At 43.4% G+C, this 16,773-nt stretch overlaps 2 long non-coding RNA genes across 3 annotated transcripts; both read left to right on the forward strand.

The window, feature by feature from the left end:
* Positions 1-954: 954 nt before the first annotated feature.
* On the forward strand, positions 955-9,630 carry LOC118773841. 2 transcript variants are annotated; one of them, XR_005004758.1, is made up of 3 exons: positions 955-1,002; positions 6,170-6,257; positions 9,598-9,630. It is a non-coding gene; the product is annotated as an uncharacterized LOC118773841 (long non-coding RNA). The 2 variants fall into 2 exon arrangements; XR_005004757.1 differs by lacking the exon at positions 955-1,002 and adding an exon at positions 1,931-1,979.
* A 2,574-nt stretch (positions 9,631-12,204) lies between these two features.
* On the forward strand, positions 12,205-13,616 carry LOC118773834. The gene is made up of 3 exons (XR_005004752.1): positions 12,205-12,302; positions 12,923-12,964; positions 13,586-13,616. It is a non-coding gene; the product is annotated as an uncharacterized LOC118773834 (long non-coding RNA).
* Positions 13,617-16,773: the final 3,157 nt, after the last annotated feature.

Consider the following 16,773-nt stretch of genomic DNA (forward strand, 5'->3'; position numbering starts at 1 on the left):
CGCTCAGGAAAATTGGACGACTAACGTCGGAGCTGGGAGCCGGGTCATAGCAGGTGGAAACGGAGAACAGTACGGTCGTGTCAGGTAAACGAGATTTTTTTCTCTTTTCTTTTGTCATGATCTGCCTTACACGGACAGCAAACAGCGTCCTTTGTCAACCGCTAAAATCAGACTGAGCCTCTGCAGAAAAAAGTCGTGCTCCAAAAAGGTGCTGAGCACAAATGCGAATTTTTGTAAGTTTATTAAATAATTCACAGAAACCTTTGGTAGAATGACTGTAGTAAAGGATATTGGGTAGGATACCGTTAGAGACGTACAAGTAGACAATCCATGTGTTTATCGTTACTGAATTGTAATCAGTGCTGGCTAAATATGCGTTTTATGAGTAGCCTGCAGACAGACACCTGTCGGATGGAAACCACAATCTATAACGAGCTGTAACTATTCGAATCTGAGCACCCAAACTAAACACAAGCGGGCAACTTTCTCAGCAGATACTACGGGTATTTCCTTCAATATTGAAATGACAGTATAGTGATGGACAGAGGAAGTTAAACCGCCAGAGCCGGTAATATGCACTCGGCAGCTCGCCTTGGTGCGGCGCTGCGCTTGCCGGAGCTGTATGCGGTGAGCCCCGTGGATATGAGGACTCAGCGGCCCCGTGTCTGTTCTGTGCATTTAGGACACGCCCCTTTAAGAAACGCAATCAGCACATGGGTATCTTTTAGTTTATCAGCAGCTTTCCGTCCAATCAGGGCGCAGGAATACCAGAGGCGGAGAAAAACAAAGCCACGAACGAGCGGAACTGAGGAGTGCGCGCAGACAGGCTGATGAAATCCCGAGAGCGACACAGTTTGTTAACGGTGTTAGTGGGGTGAGACAAGTGTACCTAGTCGGTGTGAAAGTGCGGGTTAGTGTCGCTCAGGAAAATTGGACGACTAACGTCGGAGCTGGGAGCCGAGTCATAGCAGGTGGAAACGGAGAACAGTACGGTCGTGTCAGGTAAACGGGATCAAGCCCACCTTTTTTTCTTTAAGTGTGATTCCTTTATTTTATCATGATCTGCCTTACACGGACAGCAGACAGCGTCCTCTGTCAACCGCTAAAATCAGACTGAGCCTCTGCAGACAAAAGTCTTGCTCTAAAAAGGTGCTGAGCACAAATGCGAATTTTTGTAAGTTTATTAAATAATTCACAGAAACCTTTGGTAGAATGAGTATAGTATAGTATATAATGTTATGCAATCAGAATTATACTCACTCGAAGAGGTGAAATATAGTTGGTCTCGCTAATCAAGTTGTGTTCAAAGAAAATGAAAGTGGCTCGTTGACTCGTAGATTAGATGGTCCAGACTGAACGTTACTACACAGTATGTCAAATGAGACATTAAAGCAGCCATCTATCTTGCTCGTTACGCGTGTACTCGTTTAGCTCTCTGGTTATACGTTAGCGAAGTAAAACCTGGCCACGTATCGACCACAGAGTCCTTCACGGCTGAAATGTTGGCATTTTTACTTTTATCTGGGATGGACAGAGGAAGTTACCCCGCCAGAGCCGGTAATATGCGCAGGCCCTCGGCAGCTCGTCTTGCTGGTGCTGTATGGTGAGTCATTTAGATGCGGGGATTCAGCGTCCCTCCCCACGTGTTCTGTGGGAGGGGGACATTCCACTTTAAGCAACCTACGCGCCGCCTCAGCAGCTTCGACAGGCGAAGTACCTGAGCAAACCAAACGCCGGATCTGAGCAGTGAGCGGTCCAAAAGTATCGGAGCTGCGGAGAGGTTTGGCGACGTTTTTGAACGTGAAGAAGAAGCAACGAGAGCGACAGTTTGTTAACGGTGTTCGTGAGGTGAGACAAGTGTAGCTAGTCGGTGTAAAAGTGCGGCTTAGTGTGGTTGCTCAGGAAAATTGGACGGCTAACGTCGGAACTGGGAGCCCAGTCGTGACAGGTGGAAACGGAGAACAGTATCGTCGTGTTAGGTAAGTGCGAACAATGGGCCTCATTCACTAATATTTTCCTAAGTATTTTCTCAAATATTAACTTTAATTGTTCTTAAGAAAATTCTTAAGAAAAGTCTACGTCTGATTCATGAACATGAACTGATTCATGACAAGCGCGTGCCACTTGTCCTTAATTAGCATAGGTAAACGGCTGCAAATGCCCTTAAAGCTATCCTAGAGATATCAGAAGGGAAAAGTTGAGGAAATGCCGAAAAGCAAATCTAAGGACGGAGCCCCGGAAGCCAAGCGCAAAAACAACTTCAGTAGTTCTGAAGTGGAAGTACTGCTGCAGCCACGGGCGCCTGCAGCTGTACGGCTGTACGCACAGTGCGTACCATGAGATTTCCGATTTGTGAGCGCTCACCAACAGACAGAGATGTGAACCTATGTGTATTGCATCAATTTCACCGAAAGCCAGCAATAAATAAATATTTTCACACCTTCGGACGCTGCAAGTCAAGTCCCGCTCTGTTACACAGTCTGTTGTTTTGCTATAAACACCTCCTTTTTCAGGGCGAAAATATTCGGGGCTATAGCCCCGAATGATCGGACCTAACGACGCCACTGGTTGAAGCCAAGGTCCCCTGGCTGAAAGTAGCAGGGTGAGCAGGACTGTCAGTGAGCGACTGCTCCCCCAAAGTCGTTTTTTTCTGGCTTGCCTGTGTTGTCTTGAGCGGCTGGTTGGTCAGTGCTGCTTGATACGCTAGTCCCAGGGCCCACTATCGTGTTTTTTTTATCCATTTTCGGATGTCCATTTTGTTTGTTAAAAGCTAGATAAACTAAGCTAGCTACCTTCTTGAAATACCGTGGGAAAGTTGCCAACTCGGAGTCCACACAACGCAACACAACAAGCTTACGCTGCGTTACTTAGCTCGCACTCACCCAGACAACCAATCAAGTGGATTTGAAAATGTAGGCTAGAACGTGACTTTGGTTTTAGCTAATTATGGTGAGCTAAACTATGTATTAGTATTTTAAAATGAAAAAAAAAAATCAAATTAGGCCTTAATCTTCACTGAGGGGACAGGGTAGTTATTATTACCCTCACTCGAAGAGGTGAAATAAATCGGTCTCACTTACTTGCTAAGTAAGTTGTGTTCGGAAAAAATGAAAGCAAGTGGCGAGCTGGCTCACAGTATAAAGTCTAGACTTAACTTCACAACACAGTTATGTCAAATTAGAAATTCGACTGCCTAGCTATCGTGTTAAGATAAGTACAATCTGGCCGTGTAGTGACGACCACATTGTGTTTCACGGCTTAAATGGTGGTGTTTTACTTTTGTCTGGGATGGATAGAGGAAGTTGAACCGACAGAGCTGGAAACATGCGCAGACATTCAGCAGCTCGCCCTGATGCAGCGCTGTGCTTGCCGGAACTGTATGCGGTGAACCACAGGACACATGACTCAGAGGCCCTGTGTGTGTGATCTGTGCAATTAGGACACGCCCCTTTAAGAAACGTATTGAGTAATACCAGAGGCGGGGAAAAACAAAGCGACGAACAAGTAGAGGGATTGGATGAAAGAGTTTTGAGCGTGAAGAAGCGAGGGGAGCGACACGGTTTGATAATGGTGTTAGTGGGGTGAAATAAGTGTAGCTAGTCGGGGTGAAAATGCGGGTTAGTGTCGACGCTCAGGAAAATTGGACGACTAAAGTCGGAACTGGGAGCCCAGTCGTGGCAGGTGGAAAGGGAGAACAGTTAAAGGTAAATCTCTCAGGTGAAAGCAGCTGTTTTGGTTTATATGTGTGAATGAATGATTTATATATGGTTTATATGAATGAAGTGAATCGCCTCTTTGAGTAAAACTGGTTTCACAGGCCAGTTGGTAAAGGAGTAGAAGCAGCTATGCGACCGCGTGGTATCCTCGTGGAAATATACTTGTGGTATCCGGCGGAAAGGGCCGGTATTACCTGCCGGCACAAAAATGGTCTTCTACATGTGCCAAACAAATACGTGTGACCTTTAACACAATATTTTGATTTATTGAATATTTCCATTCATTTCACATAATATATTTCACAGATCGACCCCCCAACCCTCCCCTCCATCTACCCACATGGGAGGAGTAAGACAAAGCAAAAAATAATAATAATAATAATTATAATAATAAGGATAAAACACTCCAACGCCTGTGCTTATGGGAACGCCTCTGGTGCCGGTCCATTTAGAGATATTCGCAGACATGCAGCCAGGTGCTCCCCTGACCGACCCCTGGAATTGAGAACAAGCTTGAATCTAGTTTGGCCTCTGCATTTCGTCTCACTGTTGACTGCAATTGTAATTTCACGTCGAATTAACGGACAGATGTAATTATTGACGCTTATGCGTTTATTTAATGCCATTTCACGCTAAATGCTAACGTTGGCTAAATTACCTGTGGTGCAGTGCGTCTCTCTTCCTCACACCATATTCTCTTAAAATATTTTTGAATACTCATATCTGCTGAGTAAATGCATGAAAAATTAGTAGCCTAACCTTATCTAAAGTTAGTCTGTGTCTTTCTAACTGCCGTAGCCTGAAGAGAAAACAAATCATAATCTTTCTTATATTTAGGCAGGGCAACTTTGCTGCATGTGGCACCAATGGTCACAGTGAATGGAACCCTATCACAAGCCTGTGTTACCGTTGCAACCACTTTCAGTACGGTTTCTGTCATCTGTGGAAGAACTCACTCTGAACTTTCCCACTTAGTGTTTCGACTTTGCCTAGACTGATAACAGTCTGTTTATAATATCAATGGTATCTCTCAAATCAAACGTCAATACAGAAGTACAATAATCAGCTCTATAAAGGTTCACAAGGGTACCTATGAAGATCTCTATGGTACTTAATCTGTATTTTTAAAGTAATACAAATATTGACTCATCTGTGCTATTGTTCACCAGATGAACTTTTGGGTCTCCAGGCCTCCTCGGGTCTACTCAGGCCTTCTTCTTAAAGTGTAGAAATTACATTAATGGCATTTAGCAGATGCTCTTATCCAGAGCTACTTAACACATGTTACTGTTTTTACATGTTATCCGTTTATACAGCTGGATATTTACTGAGGTGAATCCAGGTTAAATACCTTGTGCAAGGGTACAGCAGCAGCACCCCAGCAGGGAATCCTCCCTGCCACATTTTGGCTACAAGCACCGCTCCTTACCGCTATGCTACACTGCTACCCAGCTACTGAACCTGGGGGATCCATGCTGGAAACTGCAAGCTGTTAAGAATACTCAAGTCAAGTCAAGTCAATTTTATTTATAAAGCACATTTAAAAACAACAGCAGTTGACCAAAGTGCTGTACAAAAAAACAATAAATAAATAAATAAATAGCCAAAAGAAAATAAATAAAAGCAATGAGACCATAGCAATGAAACGAAAGAAAAAGCACCTCTCATACTGAGTTAAAAGCCAAGGAATAAAAATGCGTTTTAAGACGGGATTTAAAAACAGGCAGTGTAGGGACCAGCCTTGCATGCCGAGGCAACTCATTCCAGAGTTTAGGTGCTGTAACTGCAAAGGCACGATCTCCCCTATGCTTCTACCTTGATTTTGGAACAGCTAAAAGGAACTGGTTAGCGGACCTGAGTGATCTTGATGGGATGGGTGGTTGTAATAGGTCAGAAAGATAAGTTGGAGCAAGCCCATTTAACGATTTATAGACAAACAATAAAATCTTAAAATTAATCCTAAAACGTACAGGGAGCCAATGAAGGGAGGCGGGTACAGGGGTGATGTGCTCTCACTTGCATGTTCCTGTTAGAAGACGAGCTGCAGCATTTTGGACCATCTGTAAGCGTGAGAGGGAGGCCTGGCTAACACCAACGTACAAAGCATTACAGCAGTCAAGCCGGGACGAGATAAAAGCACGTATAACCCTTTCGAAATCATTAAATGATAAAAAGGGCTTGACCTTAGATAATATTAAAAGCTAAAAGCTGTTAAGAATGCTCTTGGTCATCTCCAAAATTGCAGATAATAGATGAGAACTGCAGAAAGGGAAAAGGAAATTTTAATATTATGGATTTAAAATTCCAAAATGTGATACTGAACCTACATTCAAAAAAATGTTCTTGGTGGAATTATCTTACAGCTAAATCTGGCACTATATGTAATGACACAGTTGACTGTTATGCTCTGTCCCTTTCAACTAAATAAGTTAATAAATAAACTGATTTTTCAGCTGCTGGGTGGAGTCTCAGCCATGGCAGGGCCTCGTCTGGCCGTCACCATCGTCCTCCTGTGGATACTGACTCTGACTGAATGCCAAGGTAACACAAAACCCACTTTCCAGCTTCACTCTCACCTGCTGTGCTTCTAGCTGCTCTTTTTTTCCTTTTCACTCCTGTGGTGTATAATGTTGATAAGAAGCCCTTCACAAAAATTTGATTGTGTGAGGTGGTTGTCCAAAATGTGTAGTATTGTGGTATGTGAACTTTGCATTAACGTTGCATTATGTCTATAGTGGGTTACAGTGCTCATCACCTTGTGCTCTGTGTGTATGTATATCGGTGGATATATCCATTTCTGTGGATTCTGGTGCCTGAGAGCTGAAAAATAACCTTGACTTGAGTGATTAATTCTGTGTCGTTTCCCCCCAATGAAACAAAGTATAAAGAGAGTTCAAAGGAGAAAGGAAGAAAAGAGGATGCGATGTGGGAGATGGCAGGGAAGGGTAGACACTAGGGATGAAACGATACACTCAGCTCACGGTTCGATTCAATTCACCATACAATGTTTACGGTTCGATTCTTCCACAGTATCTTTAAGAAAATCAATTGAACTGACACTGAAATGAAAACAATATATTTGTTTTTGATGCATTAACAAAGCTGAACCATTGTTGTCTTTTTTACCATTAAAGTGATGACAGCTTGACCTTGAATAGTCTTCAAACATAAAATATTAAATTGAATGGGTCTGTCTGTATTACATTAATATGAAATTATGAAAATTGCACCTCAGTACTGACAGTCAGAGAGAGATTTTGCAGTATGGCTCTTCATGTCAGCCACAGTGGTGGAGTCATCCTGGTTGGGTACCATGCTCTGCTCAATCATGAATTTCAAGGGTACAGTAAGTGACAGTGTGGTACTCTTTTCATCAGACAGCAGAGTGGTAGCTGTTTTTTTAGGTTTCAGAAGCTTCACTGAGTCCTCGGCATCACTGATGTCAGAGCTATCCAAAGTGTCAAGTTGACGAGCGTTTTTGCGCACCTCTGTGCTTACCAGGGCAGCAGGTACAGCTGCTTGCTGCTCGGGATAGCATTCCAGCATTTCCATACAGCTGTTCCAGTGTATGACAACGTCCATAATTAGCTTATGCTGTGCAATCTCCAGCATCTTTTGCTTTGCAGTGAGCACAGTTGTTGCTGTGGCACTTTGGTGAAAGAAGGCCACAACCCGTCTCATTCGCCCGAGCAAACGACTGACGCGGGTTATCTGTAATCCCGTCTGGTAGCTAGATTCAGTGTGTGCGCAAAACACTTGATATGCGGTGATAGCCCGGCTTCTCTCGCTGCCACCTCCATGTTGCGTGCATTGTCGGTAACGACAGCGATACTGTGATTTGGTCTTTCGAGTTCCCACTCCAAAACGGCCGATTTTAAAACTTCAGCTAAGTTTGTTCCTGTGTGCGTCTCAAAAAGCGGACGAGTCTGGAGCACAAAACTTTTCAGTACCCACTCGCTATTAATAACATGCGCCGTTATTGTAATGTAGCTCTGAACAGCCCTGGACGTCCACCTGTCTGTTGCCATCACCACACACCGTACTTTTCAGAATTTCTGTCACTTTGGTTTTTGCTTCGTTGTACAAGGCTGGTATTAAAGACTGACTAAAGTGCGGGCATGACGGGATGTTGCACTTGTGCTCTAGTGTCTTAAGTAGTCGGCAGAATCCTTCGTTGTCGACTACCGAGAATGGTCTCATGTCTTTAGCACTCCTGTGGATCTGGTGATATCTTGTGCTCTTGCACACGTATGAGGCAACGGGGATGCAAAACTTTTTTCAAGAGAAGTCTGGCCTTTAAACACTTTATTTCTCACATCCCCTGAACAGAATTTGTCGTTGTGGTGGCGTTGTAAGTAGTAGTGTAGCTGAAGGTTTTTCTACAGTGTTTGCATACCATCTTCGTTTTGTCGGTTAATTTGTCGCCATTCTCCTGCTGAATGATCGGAAAGCCAAAATGTTGCCATACTTTTGATTTAAAGGAGGATGGCGCGTCCTCGATTTCAATCTCAGCTCCAGCCGCACTCATTACGTTTCTCGCTGACGCTGCTAGTCTGCTACTGAAGCCTCTTCTTTCTGTCTGTGACTGAAACATGTAAAACTTGAGGCCTCGATTGGAATGTCAGAAGCGTGACGTATGACGTTGTGCACTGGTGCTACGTTCATATTCTATATTTATATACTACCGCTGATGAATTGTAACATAGTGTTTGTTATATTTTGTTTTTGTATGTATTTGCATATCTAAACATTTGAAATAAAATCTATGTTTAGTGATGATAATAATACAAAAATATAATTCGAGCTGACAATCAAAACCGTCCAACTTATACGATGCGTACCGTCACATTTTTGCACTGCGATGTATCGTGCTACGATGAATCATACACCCCTAGTAGACAGCAAAAGAAAAGAGAGGAATGAACAGTAAGGAGAGAGAGGCCATGCTGATAACTGACAGGGTTGTGGGGTTGGTGGGGGTGTTTGACAGTTATGAATTATGATGTTATGAATGGATGACATGTATTGTCATATTCCTTTATACTCCTTAGATACTTGTAGTGCTCTGACTGGTTTGAGGTGATCACTCATTAAAAGATAACCATTGAAATACAGACATGTTTTTGTACTTTGAGTTTTGATATGTGTTTGGTCAGATTGATCTTGGTGTGTGGTACATTACAGGGTAAGGGAATGGGTCTGGGAGGTTTAGCAGGGAATTCAGAAGAGATGACCATTTTGGACTTGATGGTAATAGGTGGTTGAATATATTTGAAGTTTTGATTTTGTGGTAATGAGTACTGTTGTGCCACATAAGCAAAAGAGAATTTCCCATTGTGAAAGTGAAATGGTGAGAAAGGACATCCTTGTCTAGTTCTGTGATGTAGAGTGAATGGATTGGAAATGACCGTATTTGTGATTATTGATGCTGTGGTGTTTTGTATAGAATTTCTAACCATTTGCTGAATTGAGTCAATTGAGCCAAAGTCCATGCTGCTGATATAAAGGATTCCTTCTCTCCATCCAACGCAACCACAACAGCGGTTACCATTGATATGTATTAAGTTGGTCAAACGTACAGTGTTGTTGGAGGTGTGCTGGCCTTTCAAGAAGCTAGTATCATAAGAATGGAATGTAGGAAGGTGGCCTAATTTGCCACCCAATTCACATTGTACAATTAAATGGTTGTTTTCACATCAGTTTATTACTATTTACTTTCATATCAGTCATCCACACAAACATGCACAGCTCAAGAGTAACATAGAGATGTAATCTGGTATCTTTCTCAGGAGCACAGCAAAGAATCAAACCTGCAACCCTTTGGTTAGGAGCCTGGCTCCCTAACAGCTGAACCACTCTGCTGTGTGTTCTTCCTCTGCAGACACACCTGTTACCTGCCTCTTCTCTGAGGCCTGTGTGCTGCCGTGCAGCTTCACACCCTCACCTGAAGAGGTCATTACCTGGGAAACGCTGGCTGGACAGGATGTCATCACTGTCCACAGCTACTACCATGGCAACGATCAGCTAGAGCACCAAGACAGGCGCTACAAAGGACGGACCTCTCTCTTTAAGGACCTGATCTCCCACGGCAACGCATCCCTGCTGCTACGGAACACCAGCATTCAGGACCATGGAAGATACAAGTGTTACACCAGCACCACACTGGGCAACCAGGAGTCCTTTGTGAGCCTGAGAGTGGAGGGTAAGTCTCCCCACAACCATCTCCTGCTAATTCCTTCATGACCCACAGTGTTCCTGTAGCCATGCGACTACAGATTTCTACAGGACAAGGACTGACGTGCTTCATTTTGGACAATTTAACGCTAATTCTGATTTGCTGTGTGTTATGAATATTCATTTGGGGCATAAAAAACAATGGTATTTATGATAAATATACGGACAGTAATATCATGTACCTACACAATGGATTAAAACATCCAGTAATCGATGTAAGGTTTCTAAGCATAATCTATGCTGCTACTTTTCTGTAGATTCTCAAGTGCCTTTGTTTATGATTCATGACATTGACCTGCTTTAGCTGTCCATGATCCATGTCATTTCATTTTTCACGCTTGTCATTTTTTTATTTTTGTTGCATGTAATGTCTTCATTACCCACTCAGAGACAGCCTGTGAAAACTAGCCATTTTGGCTAATTCTGGCACATTTACAAAAAGGATTATTAAAAATAAAGGATTATAATTAATGTGAACTGTCCTTGTCAAATAAACCCAAGTGTTCTGATTTAATGGATCATTGTGAACATTCTTGAAGGGGTGTGAATTGCTTAAGTGGTGCATTTTGGGTAGTAAGAAGCTGCTGACATCAGATTCCACAGCTGAAGTGGACGGTACATGTGCCATTTTCTCTCACTTCAGTGTTGCTTAACCTTTGCTGTTAAATTGGATGCATCGTAAGATGTGCCTGAACGAATTTAGTGAGTAGCATATGACTTGTGTTGCTGACGAAACTGTCGTATGTTCCACCTTGACTGTGCAGAGGAAGTGGATATTAACTGCTATTATGACATCACTGCAGCTCCCATCAAATCAGTGAGCATGGAGAGGACCAGAGAGGGAGTGGCCTGCATGTCCCAGGGCATCTACCCCACCCCTCGCGTTTCCTGGTCCACTGATCCACCCACACCATCAGGAACCCTGCAGGACTCCAGCCAGCCGACTGCAGATGCCCAGGGACTGTTCTCAGTGAGCAGCACAGTGAGGATGCTGGGAAATCTTTCTGACCACGCCTACATTTGCTCCGTGTCCAAAGAGGACGGGAGCGGGGAGTGGAGGGCCTCGTTCAGACAGCAAGGTACCGCAGCCTGGATTACAACACCACCACCAATCTCCTGAACAGAGGGGAGTGTCTACTGATTGCAGAATGAGGCTTCATGAACCCCAGAATGGGTGTGGCCTTAAGGCTCTGTCATTTACTCTTTGACCTTCAGTTTTATTGAGGTCATCTTCCAATACCTAGTCACATCATCACTGGCAATAATCTGGATAGAGCCAGTTACTTTATTGACTCACTTAATAACCCAGAACAGAAATAATATCAGAGATTAACCTGGGCTTTTATGTGCAGTGTGTGATCATCTTACTGGACCGGGTCTGTCTGGGTATGGAGGGCTTGGTCTAAGTGTAACTCAATTTGTGTTTGATTGTCCTTTCAGGGAACATCCATGGAGAAGTGGGCCAAACCCTGGCCATCCCCTGCCCTGTACCAAAGCCCAGCCTCCAGAACTTCACTCAGACCTGGACCTTCATGGGACAAACCCTGCCCATCCTCACACACAACAGCGGCACCTCACACCGGCATATCTCAGACCTGTGGAAGAACCGGGTTCAGGACCTTTTAGAAAACGGGTCGCTCCTGATCCAGAACCCAGGCCAGAACCTCACAGGAACGTACACCTGCAAGGTGTTAGCCGACCGGACCCTGCAGCTGGTCCAGACATATGTCAGATTTACAGGTACAAATCCAGGAAGTGAAAGATAAAGAGAAGAAACTGAATAAAACTCACCTGAGCTGGTCTGGAGCCACAGAGAGCTTCACTTTCCACTAATACAAATCCATTTGTGATAACGCTACGCCAGAATTTTTAAGAATAAATCTTTTTAGTGCTGAAAGCCACAGAATTTACACTGTGATTCTTCATATTTTAGGGACTCCTTAACAAACATGTAGGCATTGTCCATAACACCAATTACCAGGACAGATGATCAGATGAAACAAGATGTTCTATTTTTGACATAAGCATTTAATGTGCAAAGATACTCCTTACTTATGGCACTCAGCATACTTCTATTAATAATATTGCGGTTACATGCTGAGGCTTCTAGTGCATATACCATATAGTTCTCCTTAGAAAGAGCTGCTGAAAGTCATTCTTAGACTCCTCCTTCATGACTGGCTTTGGTTCAGGGTGAAAATGCTGTCAGCTGTAACCCCCTCTGAAGAAGTGTGTCTTTATTTACAGGTGCAGATAAGCATTCTGGGAGTGCCACCCTGCACCCTGCTGCTGTTGCTGTGGTTATTACTGTTCTTCTCGTGACAGGACTCCTCATAGTAGCATGGAGAAAAGGTACAGAGAAATATGAACTCTTTTCATTTTATTATTTTATACCCATATGTTAAAACTGTTTTGCCAGCTCTGTAGTGCAGTGCTGATCAAACTGAACTGCTACCCATAAAGCACTTACCAAAACACACACACACACACACACACACACACACACACACACACACACACGCACACATAAATATACATGTATACCTGCACACACTTATTTCCAGCATAACACTATTGGAGAGACACCTGGCACCCTGTTGCCATCATTGTTCTTGTTATCGTTGCAATAGCAATGCTGTTTACTATAGGTTATCTGTCTTTAGTCCAACAGAACAGTGGTAATTAAACTGAAGTGCTGTTCCCAGCATATAATCATAGGCATCACACTACCCCCCCACCCACACATGCACACACACGAATATACAGAAATACATTCATAAACAAACACATACACATGTGCATTCACACATGTACATTATGCACTGCTTAGATTCTGTTACTGAGACTGACAGCAGTTACATGAAGGAGCTGTATTTTGTCTCCTGTTGTATAGAGATTGATCAGAGTGTGAGTGTGAGTGTGAGTGTTATGCATATGGCCCTGGATATGATTTACATGTCTGTGTACTACAGGGTGGCTCCAAAGATTAATACAGTTAATACAAGGACTAAGAGGTAAGACTGAATCCAGGTGCATTTCCTTACTATCATACAGAACATTAATAACTCATCTGTCAAAAGGCAGTGTAGTGTTTACATATTTCCTGTTATGGTATTTTGATATTTTAACTTGAATACACTGTTCTGATATATTTAGCTTCTTTGTACTACATAAATATTTTAACTGAGGTACAGTACATTAGTATTAGAACTCAAACATTATGTATTGATAGTTTAACTAATGCACTGATGTTAACAGCTATTCTGGATTGTAATGTGTTATTAATACAGCTGGAGTAAAGTGTCAATATTTAAACTAGACTATATTAAACTGATTATATTATGTTTACATTTTCACTGGAGTTCAGCATGTTGACATTAAGATTTGGGTGGTATGTGATGCAAATATAAAAGTTGAATGAAGTAAGCACTACTGGCATAGACATGATGACATCACCTCATTAACGTGGAGCCCCAGGACTGAAGGCCTCTGGATTAGTTAGTTAAGCATTACTGGCATTTAAAGAATGGGCACGATGACATCACCTCGTTAATGTGGGGCACCGGGACTGAAGGCCTCTGGATGTGGATGGGCCTGCTTTGTTCTCTCTGTGGCTCATATCCTCCTTCCTGCAGGTGATGGTAACCAGGGGAGAGGAGAAGGACCAGAAGATAGAGGAGAGGAGTTACAGCCTCTGGGTGGTAATTAGGGGGAAGAGATGGAGAAGAAGATGGAGGAGTAGAGGAACAGGAGAGAAGAGATGGAGAAGAGGAACAGGAACAATGTCTTATGAGTGCTTCAGGTAATGACTCTGCGTTATATTTATACTTGATTATGATGTATTGATGTTTTGGCTGGAGTTTACCACATTGATATTTGACCTTTATTTCGAAACATTTCACATACTTTCTGCTTCTTGTAATTGAGGGTCAAAAGAAACACGATGACAAGGAGGAAACGGAGAGCTGGAGGACTTTCTGAATACAACGAGCTGATTGGGTAATGGCTCACCGTAGAGCATAGCTGTCTCCATGGTGATAGACAGCGGTACTGTGAGAGAGGGGAAGGACGGGGTCACCTGCGTCATGTGACATCACAGACAGGACAAGCGTCACTGCCACTGGCAGGCAGGGGGCGGAGCTGGCTGGATCCACAGACACCCAATCGCCACTGTAACCTACATCAGGTTACAGAGCTTTTGCGAGCTACTGCAATCCCCTGTTCCACCAGCGGGTGGCGCGCAGGCTATAAGAAAAAGAACTCCAGCCTGTATTCGCTCTCTTTGGATCGAGACGTTGCCGAGAGCACACAGTCATCCCACTGAGACCCCGGTATGGAAATATCCTGTGAAGGATACTAGGTTTTATCATCTTGTACCAACTATTGAAATATTGTGTGTTTATTAGGTTGAAAGTTGAGAGAGAGAGAGAGAGAGAGAGTTGAGCCGCATGAATCTGCGAGCTCCTCAAGATTCCTCCGATTGGTTTTTTTGCGAGAGAGAGAGATCATCTGAACCTGACCCTGGCGGTCAGTGGCGAGCCAACCACAGAATTGGACAGAGAACGGACCAAGAGCTCGGTGTGGCCAGCCGTGGCATCCTTGGAACCATCATCATCATCACTCTCCTTCCTTGAGACACAGATAAGATAACATGTAAACCTACCCGGGTAGTAGAAGAATTACTTCAAGACACTTCAAGAACACACACACACACACACACACACACATCACAGAATAGAGACAATGAATCAACTTCATTTCCCTTTGTCCAGCAGAATCTGACAGAATTTTATTTTTCATTTTTTTAACTTTTATTTTGGGGATCCCTGTAATGTGCGCCTGTGCACTTAGGAAGCCGGCTTAGATAGGCAGGGAATGTGAGTAATTGTTTTTTTTATAATATATTTTCCAAACTCACCTGTTTTGTGTGTCATCTGTTCTCTGCTGACTTCTTTAGGCTCCGTAGTCGTGCTTACAGTCTTCTGACATTAACCCAGCTTTAATTATACTTACCCAGAGAAATCCTGCTACACCACGGTTACCAGAAGCAAGCAGCTGCATAGCTGGATACGCAGGACGTCCCAGACCCAGAGAGAGAGAGAGGGCGGGGCACAAATCATCAGACTCTGGGGGTCCAGAGGGGGGCGCTGCAATCACACCCTGGAGCTGAGGAGCTGAAACTGAACTTCCTGAGTAACTGTGCAGCTGTGAGCTGAAGGATCTGCTCAGGAAGCAGAGAATGGAGAGAAAGTGATGAAGACTGAGCAAGAGACTGCAGCACTGCTCAACACCCACTTCACCTCTGAGCACTGATGCCTTTTATGTGTGTATATACTGTATATATAAAAGTATATTTTTATACATATTTTAATAAACTGATTTGTGATTTGGATTTTTAACCTCCATGTGTATGTGTGTCTTGTGTGGACTGTATGTGTCTGTGATGTGTGTCTGTGATGTGTGTGTGAGTTTTGAGTGTGTGTGTGTAGACTGCTTACTGTATGTATGTCTGTATTGTGTATAGTTTGTGTGCACCTGTGAAATGAGCATGTGTATTGTGTGTGTACATGGTGAACAGGCTGCTTATACAGTGTATTGTGTGTGTGTAAATGGTGAACAGGCTGCTTGTACAGTGTATTGTGTGTGTAAATGGTGAACAGGCTGCTTGTACAGTGTATTGTGTGTGTAAATGGTGAACAGGCTGCTTGTACAGTGTATTGTGTGTGTGTGTGTAAATGGTGAACAGGCTGAGTGTACAGTGTATTGTGTGTGTAAATGGTGAACAGGCTGCTTGTACAGTGTATTGTGTGTGTGTGTGTAAATGGTGAACAGGCTGAGTGTACAGTGTATTGTGTGTGTAAATGGTGAAAAGGCTGCTTGTACAGTGTATTGTGTGTGTGTAAATGGTGAACAGGCTGCTTGTACAGTGTATTGTGTGTGTAAATGGTGAATAGTCTGCTTGTACAGTGTATTGTGTGTGTAAATGGTGAACAGGCTGCTTGTACAGTGTATTGTGTGTGTGTGTGTAAATGGTGAACAGGCTGCTTGTACAGTGTATTGTGTGTGTAAATGGTGAACAGGCTGCTTGTACAGTGTATTGTGTGTGTGTGTGTGTGTAAATGGTGAACAGGCTGCGTGTACAGTGTATTGTGTGTGTAAATAGTGAACAGGCTGCTTGTACAGTGTATTGTGTGTGTAAATGGTGAACAGGCTGCTTGTACAGTGTATTGTGTGTGTGTGTAAATGGTGAACAGGCTGCTTGTACAGTGTATTGTGTGTGTGTAAATGGTGAATAGTCTGCTTGTACAGTGTATTGTGTGTAAATGGTGAACAGGCTGCTTGTACAGTGTATTGTGTGTGTAAATGGTGAACAGGCTGCTTGTACAGTGTATTGTGTGTGTGTGTGTGTAAATGGTGAACAGGCTGCGTGTACAGTGTATTGTGTGTGTAAATAGTGAACAGGCTGCTTGTACAGTGTATTGTGTGTGTAAATGGTGAACAGGCTGCTTGTACAGTGTATTGTGTGTGTGTAAATGGTGAACAGGCTGCTTGTACAGTGTATTGTGTGTGTAAATGGTGAATAGTCTGCTTGTACAGTGTATTGTGTGTGTAAATGGTGAATAGGCTGCTTGTACAGTGTATTGTGTGTGTGTAAATGGTGTTGTTTAGACTGGTATTGTGTTCATGTGTGCATTGTGTGCATCTATCAGCAGTCGGCGTTCGGTGTCCTGAGCTGCTGCAGGATCCAGGTGTAAAAACAGCTCCTACAGGTAACTCTGGGACAGGTGTGCCCACACAGCCTGCATGGGGAACTGGGTTATTA

This window comes from Megalops cyprinoides, chromosome 2 (assembly GCF_013368585.1).
Source record: "Megalops cyprinoides isolate fMegCyp1 chromosome 2, fMegCyp1.pri, whole genome shotgun sequence".
Classification (NCBI taxonomy): domain Eukaryota; kingdom Metazoa; phylum Chordata; class Actinopteri; order Elopiformes; family Megalopidae; genus Megalops; species Megalops cyprinoides.